This window comes from Protopterus annectens, chromosome 6.part0 (assembly GCF_019279795.1).
Source record: "Protopterus annectens isolate FY-2018-M chromosome 6.part0, PAN1.0, whole genome shotgun sequence".
Taxonomy (NCBI): domain Eukaryota; kingdom Metazoa; phylum Chordata; order Ceratodontiformes; family Protopteridae; genus Protopterus; species Protopterus annectens.
Window position 1 is genome coordinate 1,585,311,112 of NC_056737.1, and position 25,269 is coordinate 1,585,336,380.

The 25,269-nt window shown below is 41.1% G+C and overlaps 1 protein-coding gene across 6 annotated transcripts in view; it reads right to left on the reverse strand.

Annotated features, from left to right (window-relative positions):
* Positions 1–25,269, reverse strand: part of EVL (Enah/Vasp-like) — a 1,573,360-nt gene that overhangs the window by 883,806 nt on the left and 664,285 nt on the right. The gene's annotated exons all lie outside the window — the stretch shown is intronic.

Consider the following 25,269-nt stretch of genomic DNA (forward strand, 5'->3'; position numbering starts at 1 on the left):
AGAAGACGCTCTAACTGAGAATCGAACGGGCAACGTCTAACTGTGAGGCGGTACTCAAACTATAAATAAATGTAATATAAAAATAGGTATATCTACTGGTGGCCAAGGTGAAATTCATTGAAGATTAATTGCCCGAAACAGAACATATTAAAGATAATATATATTACAAGTGATACTTAAAATCAGAGAGGTGTTGGCATAAAATATTACTGAAGCTTAAGTGTATCAATAAATTAGTTAACTGAATGCTACAAGCAAACTGAGTTTGAATGATGCGTGTAATTTAAAACCGATGCTTACAAAGAAGAAACTTAAGCATTAATTGCTTGTCATGTTACTGCGGTATTTTTATTAAGCTTAATTTAAATAATGGTTTTAATTACTTGAAAAGTAGTCTTAGTAGAGTGAAAGTGCTTGCGCTATCTGAGTGCTATAGGAGTTATCACTACATACATTTTATCGCATGCTGGAATGCTGATGTTTTTCTTTGGTGGTAGAGCTGGTTGCATCATGCAAAGGTTGAAGTTCATTATATCATAATTCCTGGGCTTTTCCCTTTTTCTTCATGTGTGTGACCCTGGAATTAGTATATTTGATTTCCAAGGGTGTGACTTTTTTTTCCCTTTTTTCTAATCACAAATGTAATCTATTGGTTTACATTTGCAGTTACTTTTTTCATTGATTTTGGTTGCAATTAATGGTAATTGCTGATGATTTTGTTTAATGTTTTGTGTTTTGATCAAACTCACTGGCAATTATTCTTTATAAAGTTATATATATATATATATATATATATATATATATATATATATATATATATATATATCTTTATATATATATTTATATACACATATATATACATAAATACATACACATACAAATATTTATACTGGATTTCTTACTGTATGTGTACTTTAGACTTTGTGTAATAAAGGTGTTTATTATTTATGGTTCCAAGTACCTAATATTTTTTTTCCTGCTTATTAGATGTTATGTGATCCGATCTCGCCTACATTCTGAAAGATGGGTTCGGAGCCGATACCTCAGCTCCGACTCAGCACGCTTATGCTATAGAGTGAGGCCTCTTATTGGCTGAGCTTTCTTTATCCCAGGATGCACCACCAGTAATCCCCCAGATCTCGTTTGCCGCTTACAGAGCTTGGACGTGGTCTCAACATTGGCTGGGCTAAGTACTATATTAATAGTATCTTTTCCTGTCAGAAATTTTCTTTTTTTCAACCCAAAAGCTGTTTTAACAGCTATTATTTGTGTATGAGTGTGTTTCTTGGTGATTTATTGATTTTTACTTGAAATTTCCTGTCAGAGAAGATTCCTTTCAGTCAGAGGGGCCTTCACTGTTCTAACTGCTTTATTGGTTGTGTGTGGGTCAAGTACCCATTTGAGTTAAAGGGTCTTGACCCTCCTTGCTTTCTTTCTTTTTTTCTTACTGTAAAAAAAAAAAAAAAAAAAAAAAAAAAGGGAAAAGTTTCTCTTTCAGTATTTATATTTGTTGTACCTGTATCCTAAGCTGTTTAAAATTTACTGTTGTTCCTTTTTTTTTTTACAACTATGTCTAAGGAACATAAACCATCCAGTTTTAAGAAGTGCACGAGGTGTGGATTTAAAATGTCTATTACGGACGACCACTCGTATGCCTATTGTCTTGGCCATACATCTCCAAGAATCCTGCAGTGTGTGCCATGCGTTTTCCTCTCGAGTCCTCCAGGAGAGGAAAAACAAATTAATCCTTAGAGGATTAATCAAGCCTTCTTTCGAGGAGGCTTTATCTTCCTCTCCTTCTTCTAAGAAGAGGAGCTCGGCTCCCACCAGTCGGTCGGAGCCGACGGCTAAGAAAGGCAAGCAGACTTCTCCATCGGCTCCACGGACTTCGGAGCCGAGGTCGGAACGGTCTGCCTCGATGCCTCCTACCTTGACCCCTCTGGTTTCGGAGCCGAGGTCTGGAGCATCGAGAGACGGGTCATCCTCATCGGCTCCACTGATATTGGAGCCGATAAGAGTCATCGGCTCAGACACTTCCCCCTTGGAGCCGAAGTCTTTATCGGAGCTGAGAGAAATTTCGTGAAGGCTTCCTCGAGCCGATAATAGTGGAATCCTTTCGGAGCCGATCCCCAGGCCCTTCGGAGCCGATGGAGAAATCGGTTCGGGCCCAGTCGGTATCCTCGAGATCTTCCAGGATGTCTGATTCAGACATCGACAGGGTACTCCTTCGACTCTTCCAGTCTCCGGTGTTCCAAAAGATGGTTTCGGCTCCAGCCCATTTGGCTTCAGAGCCGATGGTCCACTCCCTTACAGTTCTTCCTCCTCCAACAGCTTCGGCACCGTTGGAGCGGGTGTTGGTGGAACCAGTGGAGGTGTTAGGGTCAGACCCGACCCTTGCTCCGACTCCGGCTCCTGGGTCGGAGTTCAGTGCACGGACTTCTTCCTTCGGCCCTAGGGGAGAGGCTTCAGGATTGATGCCTTCGGTCCCAAGTCTTCCTCTTGGTGCGTCGGTGGCGGGAGTACCGTCTACTGTTGTGGCCACGGAGGGGGGACCTTCCGAGGATTCTGGTGGTCCCGCCTTCAGGGCTATAAGGAGTGCTCTAGCCAAATCTTCTTTGGCCACCTCCACAGTTTCCCCGGCTCCTTCCCTACTCTTGGAGACTGGGTCGTTGGCAGTTCCCCTGTCAGCAGACAGCGGAGCCCCTGGGCCTCAGGTTACCCCGCTGGGGTTTCTCCTCTTGGAGGTCCTTCTGAAGCCTCTTCAGATGAACCTCCCAGGAAGAAAACGTGCAAGAGGAAGCACGTTGACTCCCCTGATGAGTCTTTGACATCTGACACCGATCTCGATGATGCAGAGGGGTCCCCAAGTCATCCTCGGATGATGTCTCCTTTGCAGACATCCTTGAAGCCCTAAAACAACGAGGCGGCTGGCAGTCCAAACCTCCCTCTGCTGATGAGTCGGTGTTCCTGAAGGCCTTCGGGCTCAGCCCTCCGCCTCCTGGGTGTCTCCGCCTTGATGAGCTCTTGGATTTGATCTGTCGAAGGGCGTGGGAACACCCGGACTCTGTGGAACCGTGCCAGCTCGTCCAAACAAATTTCTTTCAGCACCCCAGATAGAGAGTTCCTCACGAAAGGTGTGGCTGTGGATGCTATGGTGGTGGCATCTGCTACACAGCAGGTTGTAACAGGGGCTTCTACGTCCATCCATCCTCCTAATAAGGAGTCTAGGAGCATGGTTCAGTACGGCAGCGCACCCTTAGTTCAGCGGCCTTTACTTTGAGGTCTCTGAACTACCTAACGACTTTACGAGATTCCAGAGGGATCTGATTAAGGAGCTATCCGATACCCTCTTAGGTAACCTGCCTGAGGAGCTGGCCCAGACGGTTGGATCTCAGCTGGCTACAATGTCATCCATCTCGAACTCGCCCATGAGGCTCATCTCATGCGGCCGAGGGGTGAGTAGAGGGCAGGTACAGGCATTGCGCCACGGAGGCAAGCCTGGCTTCGCCTGTGTCATTTTGGAGGCCTTCAAGTCTTCATTCACGATGCTCCATTTGATGGGTCCTCCCTGTTTGGGCCCAAGGTGAAAGACACACTTACCCGCTGTGAACAGGAGGGTAAGACTCTGACTGCCGTAGGGGCACGATTTTCCACTCCCTTTCGGCCTTATTCCAAGGCTAAAAGAGGAGGGAAGATGTGGTTCCGGAGATCGCAGAAGTCTTACTCCTCTCAGCAGGAAGGTTCCCCCTCCAGAGGCAGAGGAGGGGGAAATTCATCAGGAAGACGCCGTCCCAGAGGCGGCAGAGGCCCCCGCAACACTGGAGACCGCTAGTCCTTTCGTGGCTTCTCAACTTTTCATAGTCCTTGAGGGATTGCCCGGCTGCGCTGCTCCGGAGCCAGTCGGGGTCGCCAAGCACCTAAAGGCCTGGGAAAGGATCACTCAGGACCGATGGGTGCTTCGAATTATCGCCGGAGGTTACAACATCCCATTCTGTTGTCCCCCCCCTCAGTCCAAAAGAATCCCGGACCCGCCACCCAGTCAACGGGATACCGCAGCCATAGAAATTTCAAAACTGCTGCAAAAAGGAGCCATCCAACCGGTCCCCGCAGACCAGATCGGATTAGGGACTTACTCAAGATTCTTTTAGTGCCAAAAGACCGGGGACTTGAGGCCCATTTTGGACCTAAGCAACTTAAACCGTTCAGTCAAGAAGTCCAAGTTCAATGGTCACTTTACAAACCATTCTCCCGTTGTTGGAGAAAGGTGTTTGGATGTGCTCCATAGACCTCAAGGACGCCATTACCATATCAAAATACATCAAACGTCCAGGAGACACTTGCGCTTCAGCCTAGGAAGCAGTCATTTTCAGTTTCGGCGCTGCCCTTTGGTCTCACCACAGCCCCCAGGGTGTTCACCAAATGCTTGGCAGTAGTGACTGCTCACTTGAGGAGTCTAGGATTCCAGGTGTTTCCGTACCTAGACGACTGGCTTCTAACTGCCACCTCAAAGCATCTACTTCTACAGAGCCTGTAGGCCACAACATCACTGGGCAATTCCCTAGGAATCACCTTCAATTGGCCAAAGTCTGTGTTACGCCATCTCAAAGGATAAAATTCATAGGGGCAGAGATAGATTCAAATCAGATGCGGGTCTATCTACCTGCAGACAGAATTCAGATCATACAAAGTCAGGTTCGAGCCCTACTCCCCAAGTCCAAAGCCCCAGCCAGAATGGTCTTGCAACTATTGGGATCGATGTCTGCCACAGTTCTGCTAGTTCCCTTGGCAAGGTTACACATGAGAATCCTCCAGTGGCTTCTCTCAACTCAATGGTCCTTTCAGGAACTCCCTCTCAATCATCTAAAATGGATCACAGAATCTTGCAGAAGAGACCTTCGCTGGTGGCTAGTGTCTTCCAATTTGGATCAGGGACGACCCTTTGCTCTTCCTCCTCCGGCAGCCAAGTTGACCACGGACACCTCCCAGACGGGGTGGGGGGGGCATTCCCTGGGCAGGTCAGTCCAGGGCAAATGGCATCCAAAGAGACCTCTCTCCACATCAACATCCTAGAGATGAGAGCAGTACTCCTGTCCCTTCAAGCCCTTCACTGTTACCTCCCTCAGGGCGTAATTGCTGTTCACACGGACAACATGTCAGTTGTCTGGTACCTGAACAAGCAGGGAGGGACCAGATCCTATCCTCTTTGCAGAGAAGCGATGAGGGTCTGGGAATGGGCAATCTCAACCAATCGCTTCCTAGTGGCAACTCACATACCGGGCAAATCCAATGTCGTAGCCGACAGGTTGAGCAGGACCATTCTCTCTCCTCACGAGTGGTCTCTGAACATAAATATTACAAGACAGATTTTCAGTGAATGGGGAGTTCCTTGTTGTGACCTCTTCGTGACTCCTCTGAATGCGAAGTGCAAGGATTTTTTCTCCCTATCCCCAGCTCCGGGGAAGAGCCCTATGGACGCGTTAGTCCATCCTTGGCCCACCGGCCTGCTTTATGCCTTCCCTCCAGTTCCGCTACTACCCAAGGTAATTCAGAAGGCTTCTCTCTTAGGGAGCAAGATGATCTTAATTGCTCCTTACTGGCCTCGTCAAGTCTGGTTTCCCTATCTTCGAAAACATGCTCTGGAAGGTCCATGGTTCATGGACCAGATCCCAGACCTACTGACTCATCAGTCGGGACTACTACACCAGTCCCTACACACATTAAGATTGACGGCCTGGCTCCTCCTCTTCCAACCATAGTCAGGAGACCTGCACTGGACCCAGAGGTAGTGCGCATATTGTCTTCAGCCCACAAGTCGACTACTTAAGAAACTTTATTCTAGCAAATGGAAAAGATTTGCTATATGGGCTCAACTCCGCCTGGACCCCATTTCAACTCCCGTAGCAGAAGTACTCAAGTTCCTAACCTCTCTTTTCAACCAAGGCTCTTCTGTTTCTACCATCAAAGTACAATTGGCAGCAATTTCTAACTTTCATGAATCCATAGACCCATCTTTAATGAGCAACAGGTTGTGTAAGACCTTCTTGAAAGGTGCTGCTCTATTAAGACCTCCAGTTTCTCATCCTGCACCTCCATGGGATCTGGATATAGTATTACGTGCCTTGACTTCTTCCCCTTTGAACCGGCAGCTACCTGTGATTTAAAGTTTCTATCATGGAAGACAGCTTTCCTAGTGGCAATTACTTCAGCCAGAATGGTTTCAGAACTTCAAGCTTTGTCAGTAAAACCTCCGTACTTGGTTTTTCATCCAGACAGAGTTTCCCTCAGACCGAATCCTTCTTTTGTTCCTAAAGTCTGCTCTACTTTATGCTTACAACAGTCATTAGAGCTCCCAGTGTTTTTCCCAAAATACTCCAATGAAGCGGAATTTATTTTCCACACACTAGATGTCCATAGGCAGTTACGTTTTTATTTGGATAGGACCAAACTGTCAAGGAATACAGATCAGTTGTTTGTGTCCTTTGCAGAAAACAAATTGGGCAATGCAGTCACAAAGGTCACTATTGCCAAATGGATCAGGGACTGTATTACTCAAGCTTATATTTTTTCTAACGAGGAGCTTTCCACCTCTGTCAAGGCTCATTCTACAAGGGCTATGGCTTCTTCGGTAGCATTTCATTCTAAGCTTGCTATTGGTGACATTTGTGCTGCGGCTACATGGTCTTCCCCGCATACTTTCATTTCTCACTACAAATTAGATGTGGTATCTAGAGGACGAGCTTCATTTGGTTCCACAGTGCTCAGGAGTGTTTTCCAATGAGCCACCCGATTTAGGTGCTAGGACGCTGTCCCATCTTTCAGAATGTAGGAGATCGATCACATAACATCTTTTAGTTATGTACTCACCATAACTTCAGATGTTTGGGATCCATCTCAGCCACATTCCTAATAACTCCACCCTCCTTCCCCCTTCCTTGGAGATCAGAGGATATCAGAAGGTCCGAATCCTGTTGTTTCATCTTGAAACATCTAACAATGTTATATAAACAAGCTGTGCATGTGTGCATGAATGCGGACAAACAAGATCTGGGGGATTAGTGGTGGTGCATCCTGGGATAAAGAAAGCTCAGCCAATAAGAGGCCTCGCTCTATAGCATAAGCGTGCCGAGTCGGAGCCGAGGTATCGGCTCCAAACCCATCTTTCAGAATGTAGGCGAGATGGATCCCAAACATCTGAAGTTATAGTGAGTACATAACTAAAAGTTAAGTACAGGGTTTCACAGCCAAACAGAGTTCTTTGAAGGTAGTCATGGTGATGTTGCATGAGGACTAATGTGGTATGGTATGCAATGGATTCATAGACATAAAGTATTCTATCATTTTCAAGTCATATGTAGAAGCCACAATGATTGCATTTGTTATGTGAGAACTACATGACAGTGAAGGGAAGAGCTGAATTATCCCACCAGTTGTATGTATAGTTGGTATGAGATGTACAGCTGCACATTTTACATCTGAATAATGCAAATTATTCAAGTGAGGCATCCTGCACTGTTTTTCTTAAATAAATGTTAGTAGATATGGGTATCAGTGAGATACTGCTGCAGCTGCCATAGATACTAATGACTGAAAGGACTAAGTTAGTCTGTAAGCTTTTTATAAATATTCTAAAACGCTGATGAAGGACATTAGGTTTAATACAGTTTTGATGGAAAATATAGTTAAATGAGCTTTCAATGCAATGCTAATTTTAGGGTGCTTTGTACCACATTATCTGTGGTAGGGCTATGTGCCATTAACACCTCCACCCTATATATATTTAATTCTGTGCTCATAGAAGCTTAGGGTTAATGGGTAATACTACATCAAACTGGAAAAAATCAGGCAATCAATCATGTTTTTAGTAAAATATGAAGACCAAGTCTTCATTACCTATATATTGTGATAGCCTGCATAAAGTGAATGCTGCCAAGATCAGTTGCGTGATTTTAGAAAACATTATTAACATAGAAGTACAGCTCTTCATATGCTGGGGGCAGTGATGTACTACATGAGGCTCTAGGGTACTGCAATTAAAACACTCAATCATTTCTGGTGTAACTTGAATATTTCCAAGGTAATTAATCTATCACAGTGTTGTAACGCCCTTTGTATGCACCGCACAGATCAGAATGGAGTGGTGGCATAGCGTCTTACTTACCTGTCATTATTTACTTATTTTACCTGTTTGATTTTGATAGTATGCATAGTACATGTTACTTAGAAAGTGTATCACTGCATAGATACTGTAAGGATTACAAGTACCACAAGTATTTTTTGCAATTTTTTTAAGAGATGCAGCCAGATTATGTTAAACATGTTATTAAATAGGCACTTTAAAGTGAATTAGAGAGCACCAGTGCATGTTGGGTGTTTTAGACATATTCTGGTACACTACACAGGAGAGGTCTGAATGAAGAGATGATAAAATAAGCAAGCAAAGGAGAGTAGTATTGCTGGAAATGAATTCATCCTCAAGTCTTGGTGATTACCTTCTGGAGGTGGTCCCTCTTTTTACAAAATCTCACCAAGATGACACTTTTATATAGATTGCATTTTATATAGCATATATCATGCACAGAAGTAGGTTAAACAATAAAAAAGACAGCTGGGTACACAAGTCCAAGAATAAAAATGTACCTAGTCCTGGTAGGTCCACTGGTGGCATGAATGAAAAAAAGGACAGTGTAGAATCCGCAAAACATGGAAACATTCCTACAATGGGGTTAAAGCCAGGCTCAGAGGGAGAATAGTCACTCTGTTGTAGAAGGAAGCAGTAGTCCACAAAAAACACAAAACCTGACGGACCAAAAAGAGCCATGAAGACGACAGAGTAGACTACTTGAGGATAAGAAAGAAATTATGTATTGCTACTATTGTGTAAAAAGCCCATAAATTCCAGACTGAAAATATTCAAAAATCACCTGAGCATCTGAGATGTTTGGGAGGCAGCCCTCTGCCGGGATAGATACTTGCTCTTTTGGGGTGGAGAAGTTTGCACTGAACCTGTCTGCCAGGATATTGGCGATGTCTGTGGGTTCAGTGTATTTTTTGTCGTTTAGAATCAACTCAGAACAAGTCTGGGAATTGCATCCCAGGTTTCTAACATAACTGAAAAAAGCCTTATGATTGTCTTTGGTGTCCTGTGCAATTTTTCTCTCGAAGCTGGCCTTGGAGGATTTTATGAAGGATTGTAATTTTTTGCTAGTACTGATCAGAGATGCCTTCCCTATTAGGGATTTTGCTCTATCATGTAGTAGCTTCCTCCTTCTGTTGTACAGTTTATTTATGGCAGGGGTCCACCAGACTGGACGCCTGACTTTGGATGATTGGGTCTTGGTTTTGTTTGGGATAGCATGATCCATGCATTCCTGGAGATGTCCGTAGAATGCATTTATATAGTATTCTGCAGTTTGGGCTGTAGTTTCCACTGGCCCTGGGGCCTTGAAGGATTCCACTTCAGTTTTGAGAAGTGAGAAGTTCGCTTTTGAGAAGTTTTTCACTGTGGCTTTCTGGGCTGGGGGTGGGGTTGGGATGTGGACATCCAGTGAAATTAATTTATGGTCTGATCTTACCAATGAGGGATATACTTCTGGTGTGGAGCATAGAGTCCCCATGTTGGTAATGATCAGGTCTAGTATGTTTTCCCATCTTGTGGGAGTGGTGACTAGTTGTTCCATAGCATTTAAGTTTATAATTTCCAGGAATCTTTGGGCTAAGGTGTTGGGGCTTGAGTAGTGCTTCCAGTCAATGTTTGGGTAGTTGAAGTCGCCCAATATAATGGTGTTCGGAGAGATCTTCATGTTCTCCAATGTTTTCAGGAAAGCCGAATTGGATTCCTGACTTTGAGAGGGTGGTCTGTAGGATGCTATAAATTGAAAAGCAGTCTTGCCCACTGTTAGTTGCACATGGATGGTCTCCGATATTTTGTGCAATGCCACTAACCTGGAGGTGTGGATATCCTTGATAAATATGGAAACTCTCCCTCCTTTTGTGGTTCGGTCTGGGTTTTGGGGCCGAAAAGCATGATATGAGGTATAGCCTGGTAGTGCTGGGGTGCTCTCTGGAGCCTTGAACCAGGTTTCTGTCACTGCACAGATATCGATGTTCTCCATACTGAGGAGAGCTTAGTGCTGCATCTTGAGGTTAAGACTTCTGGTGTTTAGCAGCATTACCCTTAGTTTCTTGTTCCTTGTGCTGTCTATGGGGGTGGGTTTGACTTTTGAGCCTTGCCTAAAAAAGGCACTATGGGGGTGGCAAGAGCCCTTGCCAATATCCGAAAGCCCAGTGGTGACAGGTGCAAGCCGTCCCTTGCGAAACAACGTGACCTGTCGAGCATGTCATCCCAGGCTGACAGACACTAGATCCCCTTTGAATGACACCAAAATTTTAGCCAATTGTTAAAATCGATCATTTTGTCTTTGTACTGTGGCGTCATTCTAGGTGAGGGTAAGATGCTGCTCAAGGTCAGGGTCATACCAGCCTGGGCTACATGATCAGAGAGCTCCTCTATGTCTCTTTTCATGTATTCCAGGGAGGAACGTCTCAGGTCATTCACACCAGCATGTACAATGACTGAGGCATATTTGTATTTGCTTTGGAGTGACCTGAGTGCTTGCGTTATGTATCAGATCCTAGCACCCGACAGGCAGCTCACTGTGACCTTCTCTTTATTCAGCCTGGTGAGCGGGATGTCAGTGTGTCTGACAATAGAGTCACCTATAACAAGAGTATCAGGTGTGTTATTCAGCCTTAAGGGCTGTGGCTGCTTGGCACACTGACTTTGTGGGTTATGTGTTGTGTGTGTTTTGTTTTGAGGTAGCGTTTGCTTGGATGTCTGCTTTGGAGGTCTCTGTTGCTTAGGTAGATTTTTATTTAGAGCCTCTGAGTATGTTTTTGTGTATTTATGTGTTTGGTTCGCTGATGTGGTGGGACTATGTGATACTGGAATTGTGTTGTGTGAGGTTACCTTCTCCTCCTGACTGGTTACACCAGTTTTGAGATGAGAGAGCTCAGCCTCCAGTTTGGCTAAATAGTTGCATCTCTCACATATATTTGAACCTGTTTGGAGGAGGAGAGGGTTGTCCGTGTACATGAGACAGTTGTAACATTGCCTCAAAATTCCCAGATTCACCAGCTGGACTGGAGAGAAAACCATTGACTGACCTTTGGACATGCTAGAGTAATAGGGAAACTGAATTTAAGATGGACCAATAGAGGACAGGGTAATCGTCGAGAGTATAAGAGTAAGTAGTGCTTATGGTTTAATAGTGCTAACTTGTAGGATTACTTAATTGGACCAGTGAAGGGCCTTAGAATGAGAATATGGTGTTTACATTGAGAGATAGAGCAGTTCTAAGGGAAAAAGTGAAGAGCAGACTTTGTGGAGCCAGGAATAGTTTAAGCCCAATTAGGCGGTGCTGCCCGTTGTTGCGCTATGCTCAAAAACGAGCAAAACCGTGCAAAAGAGGGTTTTAAGAGAGGAAGATGAAGGAGTTTTGGAATTGACCCAGAATGGCCAATAAAACTACAGTTTCAAGTCAGTAACCACTCCCACAGGGGCAGGCAGGCTGCTCAATGTTTTTCACTGCCACTGATCAACAGAGAGACTTTCCTTTAGCCCAAGCAAAAAATGGCCTCACAGAAACTTACAAACAGTTCAAGAACAGCAAGCCCCTAACTGAACTTTTAAATCTCAGAAAAGTGGGAAAAAAGCAAGATCTTTTTTTGTTTTTTTGGTGTTTCAGAGATAGCAGAGGTTAACAAGTATCAGCAAGTTATAACAGTGCAGTAAATGACCCCACACAAGAGTGCTAGGCCAAAGACAGATAAAATGCAAGTTTTGAGAAAAAAACGATTTTAAAAATAAGTGCAAACAGGAAATTCAGTAAACAGCTCTAGGTTGTGCTTTAAATACAGTTACTAATGCAGAAATCAAATTTAACAAGCCAGAAAATGCTCAAAATAGGCGGCTATGCAGAAAAACTTAGCAAATAAACAGAGGAAAAATACTTAGTCTCAACAGTGGCTCCTTTCTTCTCTCAGCGTTTTCTCCTCTTGGTGGGTGCTTCACCAACAGCCAACAAGCCTGAAAAGATGCCAAAACCACGAGAACTACAAAATGAACATGACTATGAACATGACACATGAACTACAAAATGAACTGGCACCTCACCTAAGTGTCATGTTTAATCATACCCTCACCTCAGGCTTCGTGCCCACTGAGTTATCCCACTCCACAAGGGGGGAGCCACCTTGGATCCCAGGAACTACCACCCCATCATACTGATGAGCCTGATCTGCAAGGCCATGGAATGTATTATCATGGAACTTATAAACAAAGACATTGGCAACCTTCAAACACTGGAACCCACCCAGTTTGGGCTCATGAAGGGCCAATCTTGTCTCCTAAACCTGATTAACTTCTTCAAATCAGTCTCCAGAGCCATGGACAAGGGTAAGGCAGTCCACACAGCCTATCTGGACCTTGCCAAGGCCTTTGACACCACCCCCCACTCTGGAATCATAGATAAACTTACTAAGCTGGGCATTAATCCCTACATCACTCGATGGGTTGTCAACTGGCTTACTGACAGAATCCACACTGTAAAAGTAGCTGACTCCAAATCCAGCTGCAGACAAGTGACAAGTGGTGTACCTCAGGGTTCAGTCCTGGGACCGCTCTTGTTTGGCATCTACTTCTCTGAAGTACAGGCCAACACTAAGGGACTTTGGCTAACAAAGTTCGCAGATGATTGCAAACTGGGAGCCATTATTAAATCCCCAAATTATGTGGATACTCTACAAAAGGGCCTTACAGAAACAGATGCTTGGTGCCAGAGCCATAGGCTCAAGCTCAATGCCAAGAAATGTATACTTACCCCCTTTGGGAACAAACATGTACCCGTGAATTACCACATAGGTGGCAGTATACTAAACACCAAAAGTGTGATAAGAGACATAGGGACACAAGTGGACAGTGGTCTCACCTTCAATAACCAGATCGCCACAACAGACAGGAAATCCTTATATATTGTGGCACACCTCATCACTAAGGGCTTTTCATCAAGAAAAAAGGAGGTCATTGTCTCACTGTACTCATCCCTCATTAGACCCATTATAGAATACAACACCCCATTTGGTATGTACCTCTCAAGACATCTGCAACAACTGGAAAGGCCACAGAAATACCTCACTAAAAGAATCACAGGCCTAAAGCAGATGCCCTATGCTGACTGCCTTAAAAAAACTCCAGCTATACTCTGTCGCATATCGTCTACTCCGAGGCAATCTCTGCTTAACATACAAGGCCATGTCAAACGCAGAGCTGTTGGACATGCTATACTTAAAGAAATTCCAATCCCTCAGAGCCAAACACTCTATGGATCTAAACCTTGTCATCACAATAAACAAAACATGCTGGAGGGATAGGTTCCTGACCCAGAGACTCCCCAGACTCTGGAACAGACTACCCATACATGTCAAGCAGAGCGCCACTTTGGCCCTCTTCAAAAGGAACTTTGATGATTGAATGGGAGAAAGTAAATTCACCCCGGGGATCACGTCAGTCACCCTGCTAGACAGGGGTCCAGGAAAGTAAATAGTGTGGGAAGAAATAGCCAGGGAATTGTTATAGCTAGGGCTTGTATAGGCCCTAGGGCCGATAGCCTAGTACCAACCTATGAACCTATTAAATTCAAATGTACAGGATATGAAATGGGATGAAGTAACAGCTAGAGAGATTGAAACAAAAATAAGAAAATCTCCTAAATGGAAAATCCCAGGACCAGATGCAGTAACTAACTTCTGGTTAAAAATATTAACATCTTTACATGAAGATTTAGCCCTGAGTAAGAACTATTTGTATGCATCCTGAACATACACCAGCCCTGTTAAGAACAGGAACAAATATACTCTTTCTTAAGAGTGAACCTGCAAGTTATCCTAAAAACTATAAACCAATACCTTGCCTTACAGCTATGTATAAACTATATACTGGAATTGATGCTGAAAGAGTTTATAGCAATTTACAAGAAAACTCAATCATGGCAATAAAACTAAAGGGCAATAAAAGAAAGTCATATGGAACAAAGGATCATTTATTGTTAAATAAAGTCATAGTGGAGAATTGTAAAAACGGGAAGGATCTAAGTAAGGCCTGCATAGATTACAAAAAAGGAGTTGACAGCATCCCACATTCATAGATAAAGGCGGGCTTACAGATGTATAAGATATAGCCTACATTGATCTATTACATTACAGTGACAATGAAACAGTGGCAAACCACTTTGCAGTTAAGCCATGATAAAGGACAAATTATTTTCCCAGGTATAAAAATTCAAAGTGGGGGTATTCCAGGGTGACTCTTTGTCACTTCTGCTGTTCTGTCTTGCCTTTAACCCATTAGGCCGTCTACTTAACAGATTAGGTCATGGTTACAATTTGGCGCCTAAAAAACAAGAACGTGTAAAGAGTTCTCATCTTCTTTTTGTAGATGACTTAAAAATGTAAGTGGTTAAAACGTTCTCTGATGATATAATAATGTCATTTAGTCTTGATAATGTGCAAAAGCAACTTTTAAAGGAAGAAAGCTACAACACCAAGAAAATATCAGTGTGGGACAGGAATGTGATATAAAGGAATTTGAACAGAAGAGAGTATGTAGATATCTGGAAATTGATAAAGGATTGACAATAAAACAAACAAATGTGAACAAAACTTAGTAAGGAATTTTAGAAGACTAAAATTAATACTGAAAACAGCCCTGACATGTAGAAACAAAGTCCAAGCTATAAATCAATTTGCTTTTTCTGTTCTTACTTACAGTTTTGGGATGATTGATGGGTCTATATCAGATAATCGAAGTTTCAGAACTTTGAACACCATATGGCTGACACTATATGATCGAAGTTCTGAAACATTGAATATCGGATATGAAAAAAAAAAAAAACAAAGAAAACAAAAGTAACTGCTTTGAGCAGGGGGCCCCCCTGCACCTCCCACTTGGGGGGCTGTGTCCCCACACCCCCCACTACTTAAATATACCAACTCTGAGATCGAGCTACATCATAGCAAAGGGAAATCTTCCCTTTCCACACCATACTCCATTAAAGTGCGGTCTTAGAAATGGTATATTTAAGTAGTGGGGGGTATGGGGGGCACATCCCCCACGTGGGTAGTACAGGGGGGCTTGTCCCCCTGCTTACAGCAGTTACTTTTGTTTTCTTTCTTTTTTTTACATCCGATATTCGATGTTTCAGAACTTTGATCATATGGTGTCGACCATATTGTGTTTGAAGTTCTGAAACTTCGATTATCTGATATAGACCCATGATTGACTGACCTAAAAAGGGAATTGGATAAGTTGAACAGGAAAACAAAGATGCTTCACACTTATCAAATGATTTATAAAAATCAGTGTATGCCAAGATTATATATTCCCCTTTCTGAATGAGGTATGGGCCTCCTTGAAATTGATTACATGTACAGATATCCAATCATAAGACTGCAAACATATCTGCTGACTTCACAAGATCCAAACATAGTGAAAGTTGTAAAACATTAGCAGAAAACTCTGATATGACTTTCCTGCTTAGCTTAGTAGGGGCATATCAGTGTCAAATGGGAATGGAAGTCAAACCAGAAGTAGACAAAAATCAGCCAGCAACAGAATGTGCCAAAAAACAGAAGAACGAATATAAGGTGAAGGATCAGATGAGAAGGCAAGACATGTGGAAAAGGCATAAATATAGTTCCAAATACAGAAAACTTTTGGAACAACCTCATGTTGATCAGGATCTGATACAGGAATGGTTTAGGAGAATTGAATTTAAACCAGAAGATGAAAGGTTAATATTGGCGACCAGGATACTGGACTACATACAAGTTGGTTTACAAAGTCCATTGAACATAGGGTCATAGGTTCATAGGTGTTTACTATGCTAATGACCACAAGGGCCTTTTTAAGCCTAGCCATGCATTCCAGATCTCTGACAAGTTCTGATACCCTTGATAAGTGTAAGCAGGGGCCTGGGAGGTGAACCATTTGCAGGTTGCCTGTGTTCATTACAAACAAAGGTGCCAAGTCAGGTATAAATTTCCTGTTCCCCATCCAATTGCCCAAGTTGCTCTTGAATTGGTTAGGGAGGATCTCTGCTTCACATGGATGGGAAGCCTGTTCCATGGACAAGGTAGTCTCTGGGATACATACCTGTCTCTCCAGCAGGTCCTATTTATATCACAGGCAAGGTTTAAGTCTTTAGAATGGGTAATTCTGGTGCTGTTTGTTTTGTGGATATGCAGGAGTTTCATCAGAGTAGGATCTGACAAGGCCCTGTATACCAGGCATAGATCTTCCCTCAAAAGCCTTTAGGAAACAGAATACGGGGATAAGGGGTTGAGGCAGTCTGCATAGGACATTTTACTTATGCTCTGTATTCTTTTAATGTGGAACCCCTGTGGACATTCCAATTGTTGGATATGCCTAGTTAGGTACATACCAAAGTAGGCATTGTACTCAATGATAGGTCTGATGAATGTCGAATACAGTGGAACAATGGCTTCCTTGGACTTAGATGCCATACCCTTGTTTATAAGTTGCGCAACATAGAATGATTTCCTCACTACTGTAGACATGCGATGGTCAAAATCTAGATTACTATCTATGTGTGTCCCTAAGTCCCTAAGTACTGTGTTAACTCTAGGGGGTGTGTTGCCAATATAATAGTTACAAGGGATGGATGACTTCCTAAAAGATACTATTATGCATTTCTTGGCATTTAGTTTCAGTCCATGGCTCTGGCACCAGTTGTTTGCCTGTGTCAGCCCCTCCTGGAGAACGTTTGTGTCAGTGTGGGATTCAATGACAGCTCATAATCTGCAATCATCTGCAAATTTAGTTAGCCAGAGACCACTGACATTGGCCTTGACATCTGAGAAGTGAATACCAAAAAGGAGCATTCCAAGGGTTGATTCCTGAGGGACATGTGGGAGAAACAGATAAATGCATGTTTTGAAAACCAGAATTGGAGACACTCGCACATCTTGTTACTGGGTGTGATACACAGATGTCAGAGGGCCTGTATACTGAAAGGCATAGTAATGTGGCAAGACTGTTGCACTGCGGATTATGCAGACATTACAATACTGAAGTAACTGAGAAGCATTGGAAACACAAGCCACAAAGCATTATAGAGAATGATAAAGTTTATATCACATGGGATTACACATTGCCAACACTTCAAAAAATAGATTTGAGAAAGCAAGATATAGTAGTCCATGAAAAGATGACAGAAGTAGCATTGATCACTGAAATTGCTACACCCAGTGACTACAGTGTCTTATGTATAGAGAGATACAAAGTCATAGGCAGAAATGAGGGTAACGTGGAAGAAGGATACCCAGACAGTTCCAACAGTAGTAAGAACAATGGTTCTCATGAAAAAGAATTTACAGTCGTATTTAGATTTGCTACTGATAAATGTAACTCCATATGAATTGCAGAAGGAGTCAATTCTGGGCACACTGAATAGTAGATCAGAAATACTAATTTCATGAACTTTAATCATACTTGGACTTAGAAATGGAGTCCATTCCTGTCATAGTATTAGAAGCCCAAAAGACTTGGAGAAATTAAACCAAGAGCTCATTTTAAAGTTCTGCAGGTGGAAGTTACTTAGCATATGTCTGTGTTTCTGGCTTAGTTTCAGCACTCTGACAGCTATATATTTGCTAACAGACCACATCTTTTCACTCATTGGGCAAGGTGAAGTTACAGGAGACATCTTTTTAGATTTTAAAAAGGCTTTTGAGGCTCTCTATTTAAATCTTGACAATCAAATAAGTGAGAGCTGAAATATGGAAAAAAAACCAGACTGAAACTGCAGAAGAGTGCATATGGAACCTGGCTCATTTCCTTTAAACTTATTTTTTGCAGGGGAGCAAGTTCCCCTGCACCCCCTAATATAGAGACCAAGTCCCCCATACTCCCAACTTTTATAGAAGAACTCGGAGTTTGCCATACCGCAGGGAAAAGGAAATACTGCAAGAAATGAAAATCTCTGCTTTAATGTATGTAATTCTGGATTTTTGGCCATTCGATCTTCATATTTTGACACTCGTTCATTCAAGTGCTAAGATTTCAAACCGTGTTTGGGCTTTTGAAATTGCTGACTATGTTATGTTACTGCCAGATACAGGTTTCTCCATTGAAGTGGCACAGTGATTTGAACACTATCTAGAAAACAGAACTTTCCATGTATCTGGATCTTACAATGCCAGTCAGAATGGAATCATAACATGAGGGATCCCACAATGTTCAATCCTGGGTCTTCGGTTATTCTTACTGTCTATTAATGATCTATTCAGGGATGTGCCTCAGAATAACTGTGCATTGTTGACAGATGACCTTTTCCAAACCAGGACCAACAAAACATAATCTATTTTGAAAAGTGAACTACTTATCCATCAATCAGCACACACACACACACACACACACACGCACACGCACGCACACGCACACACACACACACACACACACACACACACACACACACACACACAAATGACACCTCTAGAAAACTAAGTAGCATCCCTAACGTCAGCATTACATACCCTCTATGCACCTCTCTTGCTATCAGTACTCAGCAGAGGTACCAAAGACTAATCTTGGATGAGTACCTAATGTTCTAACAACACACCGAATAGCAGATCAGCAAGTTATTAACTGAGATTGAAGTCTGATACAAAATATCTCACTTATTGACCCCTGAGGCTATACAGTCTGTTGCCATAATTGTACTCTTCCCGAGACTGGAATAATGTATGACTTTAACTGCACTTCTATCTGCACACAACACTGCACTCATTCAATCACCTGAGAATAAAATACTTCCATTCATTCACCTACCTAGGAAGTACAAGCATCACTGTTCTACTCTCAGCTCAAGCAACCGGCTGCCTGTTAACAGTCAGAAAACCTTTCCTACTCAATACGCTCCTCTACAAAATATTAAATGATGGCTGTGTCCACCACGCCTCATCAGACTGCAATTTAGTCCTATACTCGAAATAATGATGGTATCCAGTAATACAGGCTCCTATTCACATTCAGCATGTGTGAAACAGCTTTCTCAAAAAAAGTTCTAGCTCCTTCGTGCAATTTCTAGAGAATATCAAGAATTTAGACCAGCTACTTATTTTCAAGAAAAATGCTCCCAGAGTCTCTGTTTTTCAAAGAAAATAAATACAAGTGTTACAGGGGCATGTTTTAAAGCAACATTGTACTAGATTTTAGGCTCCAGGGCACTAGTGATTACATTCCAAAATGTGCAGGTTTAGTGAATTTGATACTACCTCCGGACAATAAGAGTGATGAAAATAGGAAAATATAGTTTGTCCATTTTTTATTTATTTGGTTTTGTGTGTAGCCGTGCAACATTCCGCTGCTGACTCCATTACACTGCAGTAACATCTTACATTACTGTGAACTGTACAATATGCTTGCGTCTCTATTTATAATGACATTTACAATGTACGTTTGAGCATTAATAATGTATACATTTTATAAATATTGTTTTATTTGTTTTCATGAATATTTTACTTATTCAGTGTCACACCTTGGCTATGTATTGTACATGCCATCTTTGTCAAGTGTCTCAATGACAGTATTTTCTTCACTTTGTATTCCTAAGTGCATTTATTATTTGTTATTTTATTTTCCATTAAGGTCTGGGTTGTGCCTGAATTAGGGTTATTGGACCAGATCACTAACTCTGTTAACAAAATATAATAACTTTATATGTAGATTTCAGATTTCTGCATTACTTGGTATTTCTGATAATGAAATATCATATTTATAAAAATGTGAACTTCTCCACTCATCACAGGACTCAAAACATATCTCATTAAAAGTACAGATATCTGGAAAACAGATGCAACAAAGCTATATATCACACAAATTATAGGATTATTATTTTTTACCTTTCTCTGTTATCTTACTTGGGAAAATAAACATTTTCAATAACTCACAAAAGTACTATATCAAACCTGAACAGAAATGGTTCAAAAAGCAGATTTGGTTTAGCACATTATTTGCTTGATTTTAGGTTGTTGCATATTTATGATTCTGGAGATAAAAAAAAAAAAACAAATAATGTAGACACACTTAAGGAAGTCAGTGGGAATGTCCACAGTAATAAAACTACACCAGACAATATTGGGTGTGTTGTAAAACATCTCACCGTGTATCACCATCAATCAACATAGCTAGATACTTTCTGTAAATGTCACTTCATTAAATTAAATGGTGTACACACAGGACAACTTTAAGACTTCTCCCCTTTCCTGTTGTAATTTTGACTCTAGATTTAATTTTTAAATCTGGATATGATTACAGGTATGGCACTTTCATTCTTACAGTTTGGATTCAAGACAGGGAGGTTGTAGTTAGAAAATTGGATCCTGATAAAAGTTAATGTGCTATGACACAAAGCTGCAGTTAGAAAATGCGGTCATCTTCTGCCATTTTTAATTAAACATATCAGATGAACGGGTCAAACTGTCAGTTATGCCATGGGCAAGGTAAAGAAAGAGAAGCGATGTATTGCTATGAATACCCCTTTTGCATGTCCTTCTGTCATTAAAGGTTACATGTCTATGGGAAATGAGCATCATTTGCTGCTGAGTTAATTAGACATCATTCTCTTATTATTTTTCAGACAGTTTTCAATAGCTATACAATCAGATCTATCTGAACCTCAAAAAATGCCCTTTGGTTGACTTTGCACTTTAGAATGCATGCAAGATAAATACAATTCCTTGTATTAATCAGTAAAGGAACAGTTTTACTATACTATAGGTTTAAGTTTATATCTCAAAAACTGGCCCTTTGGTTCCACATTTGGCTTATTTATCAGACCTGCTGTCAGTGCATTGCATTGCACAACTGTTTTCAAACAAATCAGGAAAAAGGCCAAGCAGCTGTAAAACAGCTAACATGTTAAGCCTATGAAAAGTTATGCTACTATCAACTAGCATATGTGCGCATGCACACACACACACACACACACACACACACACACACACACACACACACACACACACACACACACACACACACACGTACAATAACTTAAAGATGTATCAGAATGCCTAATTATGTTCTGTTTCAGCATTGTTTCTGAAATCTTTGAAACTCTGGCAAACATTCACATTTTCTATATTCTTTTTAACTGTATTTACTATGCTCTAGATTACTTTCATTTATTTGAACTTCACGTTTGTAATTTAATTCATATCACTTTTGTGTACTTAAATGTCTACATGAAAAATAGTTTCCATAAAACACATGACAGCCATAATACACATGACATAAATAAGAAGTGAGGGTTGTTTTTTGTGCGAAAGTAAGGTTTATAAATATTTGTATATTTTTCACGCAGTCCTTTTTTGCATTTCTCATTAACTTAATTAGACATGATACACATGGCCATTTTGTTTAGATCTTGATATAGGTGCTTTAATCTGTAGTTGTTGATGGAAGATAAAATTGTAGGATAGGATTCTTGTGTAGACACTGTAGTCTACTTAAATCTTATTAGCTGATGCAACCTAGTACCAACTGTTAACACTGCCTGACAATTATAACAGATTAGCTCAACAAGTACGCTGCAATTATGATACCATGAGGGTTTAATTACCATGAGATCCATGTGTCTCAAGCTGTACTCTACCATTTTAAACAACATACAGCTTACCTAAGAATTGGTACACCTCTTTCTAGCTTTTATATTGCTCTAACGCGGCCTTTATAATACAGGTTTTACAGTCACCTATGCCCCAACTTGGGTGAGAATTATAACAGACTTTGCTAATGAGTTATCTGCACAGTACGTAATGCAGCCATGATGGGTATATGCATTAATGCATCCTCTGTAAAGCTGAAGGGCAATGACATAGGAAAAACTAGGTGATGTATACCTGAATATAAGGCATTGTATCATGCATAAGAGTGCTGCTTACTTTATATCACACTGTCAATATATTCTTAACAAAAGCAAATCATTTGTTTGGAAGAACAAGACTTAATTCATGGCCACCAGATGAAAATAAGTTTCAATGCTGTAATCTCACCTTGGTGGACTTAGATCACAAAATTGCATAATCACAAAACCACAATCACTGAACTATGTATATATGCTTCTTAGGTTGTCTACTAATCTATCTTTTCCAAAATGATATAGCATTCAGCAAAAAACAAAAGAAAAATCTAGTAAGGCTAGACTTTCCACTGTGTGATTCCTTAAACCTCTTGTATTAGAGGCAACATGAGATATATGCAAATGACCCTTTAAGGACATCAGGTGTTTCAGCTATATTGCAGTTCTGAATATCCATGACTTTTTTATGGACAAATTCAGGCCAATAAAGCCAAACCCCCCCCCCCCCCCCCCACACACACACACACACTAGCTGTTAACATGCATGTTTCAGCCTTCTTATAGCATCATCAGCACAGCATAAGTGAAATGCTTGACTAACCTTTAGAAACACAGGGTTCTCGTACCTAGCTGACCTTCATAACCATTTGGGTGTCCGCAAAATATCACAACCAACAAACTAAAATAATGATTAAAAAAGGTTACACAGAAAAAACAATCAGTAAACTACCCAATCTTCTCCTACTAACTCAGACTCAGATTAATCATTCAATTCTCTACAAAGCCTCTTGTTGTCCAACTCTACTCTAATCTCCTACTACACCCCAACAAGATCCCTCCATAGTTCCAGCCAAGGGCTATTACACATTCATAAACCTAAAACTAAAATAGGGCAAAATCTCTAGTTTTAACCCTGCTAAGACTTGGAATAATCTACCCACTAGAAATCAGGACCCTTCAACAACAAAAACAATTCAGAACAGCCACTAAACAATACCTACAAACTAAATAGATATGTCAGTGTAACCATCCCCCATAAACCTGTCTCTTCTAGCTTCTAACTCTCTCCTAGCTCCATCTCCTATCCCTCCTAACAACTGTATTCTACTTCTTATATCAACACCCTCCAGATTTAATCACATGTAAATATGTTTTATTACTTCTTTAACTTCATTTTATGAGTCTTGCATTATGTACAGTTTTTGTGACTTGTGTATGTATTACTACTTTGTATGTGAATCATGTAATCTCTCTTGGAGCTTTTCTCCTAGGGCCTCCACTGAAAAAGGGCTACTTAGGTGAGTCGGACATTCCTGGTCATCAAATGTAAAATAAAAAAATAAATAAATAAATAAAAACCAAAAGAAAAATCTAGCAAGGCTAGACTTTCCACCATGTGATTCCTTAAACCTATTGTATCAGAGGCAACATGGAGTATATGCAAATGACCCTTTAAGGACATCAGGTGTTTCAACTATATAGCAATTCTGAATGTCCATGACTTTTTTCTTTTTAAGTTTGGATATTTTGCAGACACCTGAGTGCTTATGGATATCAGCTGTCTTCCCACAATGCATCATAATGGCCTTAGTGAACATCACTTCGACTTACATGGTGTTAATGCTTACAATGGAAATGGTACCAGTGGATTGGAGAGGTAATTATGCATTCACTAGTGTACATAAAACCTACAGTAATCAGAGTTTAGGAATGGTGTACTCTCCTGACACAGTATAATGATACTCAGTACCTGTCAGCTGTATTGTAACACTAACCACGCTGTAGCTGCAAAGCATTTTTGAGATGTGGCAAATTTCATGAGGTGCTTCTCAAATGACATCTGCTATAGTTTCAAGTTAGTGCCAGTTGTACAGGATTTAGATTGTTTTCTCAGGGACATTTCTTTGATGTTATCCATATTATAAGATTGCCTTCTATGGCCCATCACTAAAGTCTAACTGTAGCTACACACAACTTTGACATTTGCAGTTTCTTTTGTCGGAACTACAACACACACTCAATCACTATATTCCATTTACTACATTTTTAGTAGTAGAGGAATCTGCTAAAAGTGTTTTCCTCACCAACAGCAATTAAATTAATCTTTTTTTTTTGCCTGATCGCCATTCATACTATGTATAGCTTGAACATTTGAAAAGTACTAATGTTGTAGTTTACAACACAGAGACAGTGTAAAGGCATTATGAACAAGACAACACAATGTATAGATGAGTTTTGTCTGACACAGGTTGTGTGTGTTATCCTGCTCTTGGTCTGTGATTGTGCTGTTATGGATGTTTGTCCTATGTTCAATTTCAGGGGCATTATATCACATGCAGAATGACATATAGCACAATAAGATATTTTAGTTTTTAATGTGAAGTGTGAAAAGTTCTGGCATTTCCAAAACTGTACAAAAGACCCAGTAATGTACAATATAATTTAATCCAAAGCTTGGCACAGTAACTTGGATTAATTTATCATACTTCTGTTAAATAACCAATACACTTTTTCTTTCTTAAAATTTTCAAAGTGCATAAAGTATTTATAAAAAGGAGTATAAGAATGCCATACAGACAACACATCATACCATAGCACAGATGTGACAATAAAAATGATCACTTCTTTTTATTTATGCTTTGTATAATTACTGATCTTAAATAAAAACACAGCAGAGCATAACCTGTCATCTTAATGTCAGGAATACAACTTAGAAATAGATTAGCAACTAAAAAGGAGAAAGGCTTTGTGACCTGGATTAATGAACATGGTGGTGGTAGCAAAGCAATAGAATTCAACAGAGGGAAACAAGTAGTCCAAGTATAAAGTTTAATGGTGATAAAAGACCTGTGGGTAGGACTGCATTCCATTAGTGGGTAGGACTGCATTCCATTAGTGGGGAGGACTCCATTCCATTAGTGGGTAGGACTGTATTCCATTAGTGGGTAGAACTGTATTCCATTAGTGGGCAGGACTGCATTCCATTAGTGGGTAGGACTGCATTCCATTAGTGGGTAGGACTCCATTCCATTAGTGGGTAGGACTGTATTCCATTAGTGGGTAGGACTGCATTCCATTAGTGGGTAGGACTGCATTCCATTAGTGGGTAGGACTGTATTCCATTAGTGGGTAGGACTGCATTCCATTAGTGGGTTGGACTGCATTCCATTAGTGGGTAGGACTGCATTCCATTAGTGGGTAGGACTGTATTCCATTAGTGGGTAGGACTGTATTCCATTAGTGGTAGTAAAGTTTAATGGTGATAAAAGACCTGTGGGTAGGACTGCCTTCCATTCGTGGGTAGGACTGTATTCCATTAGTGGGTAGGACTGTA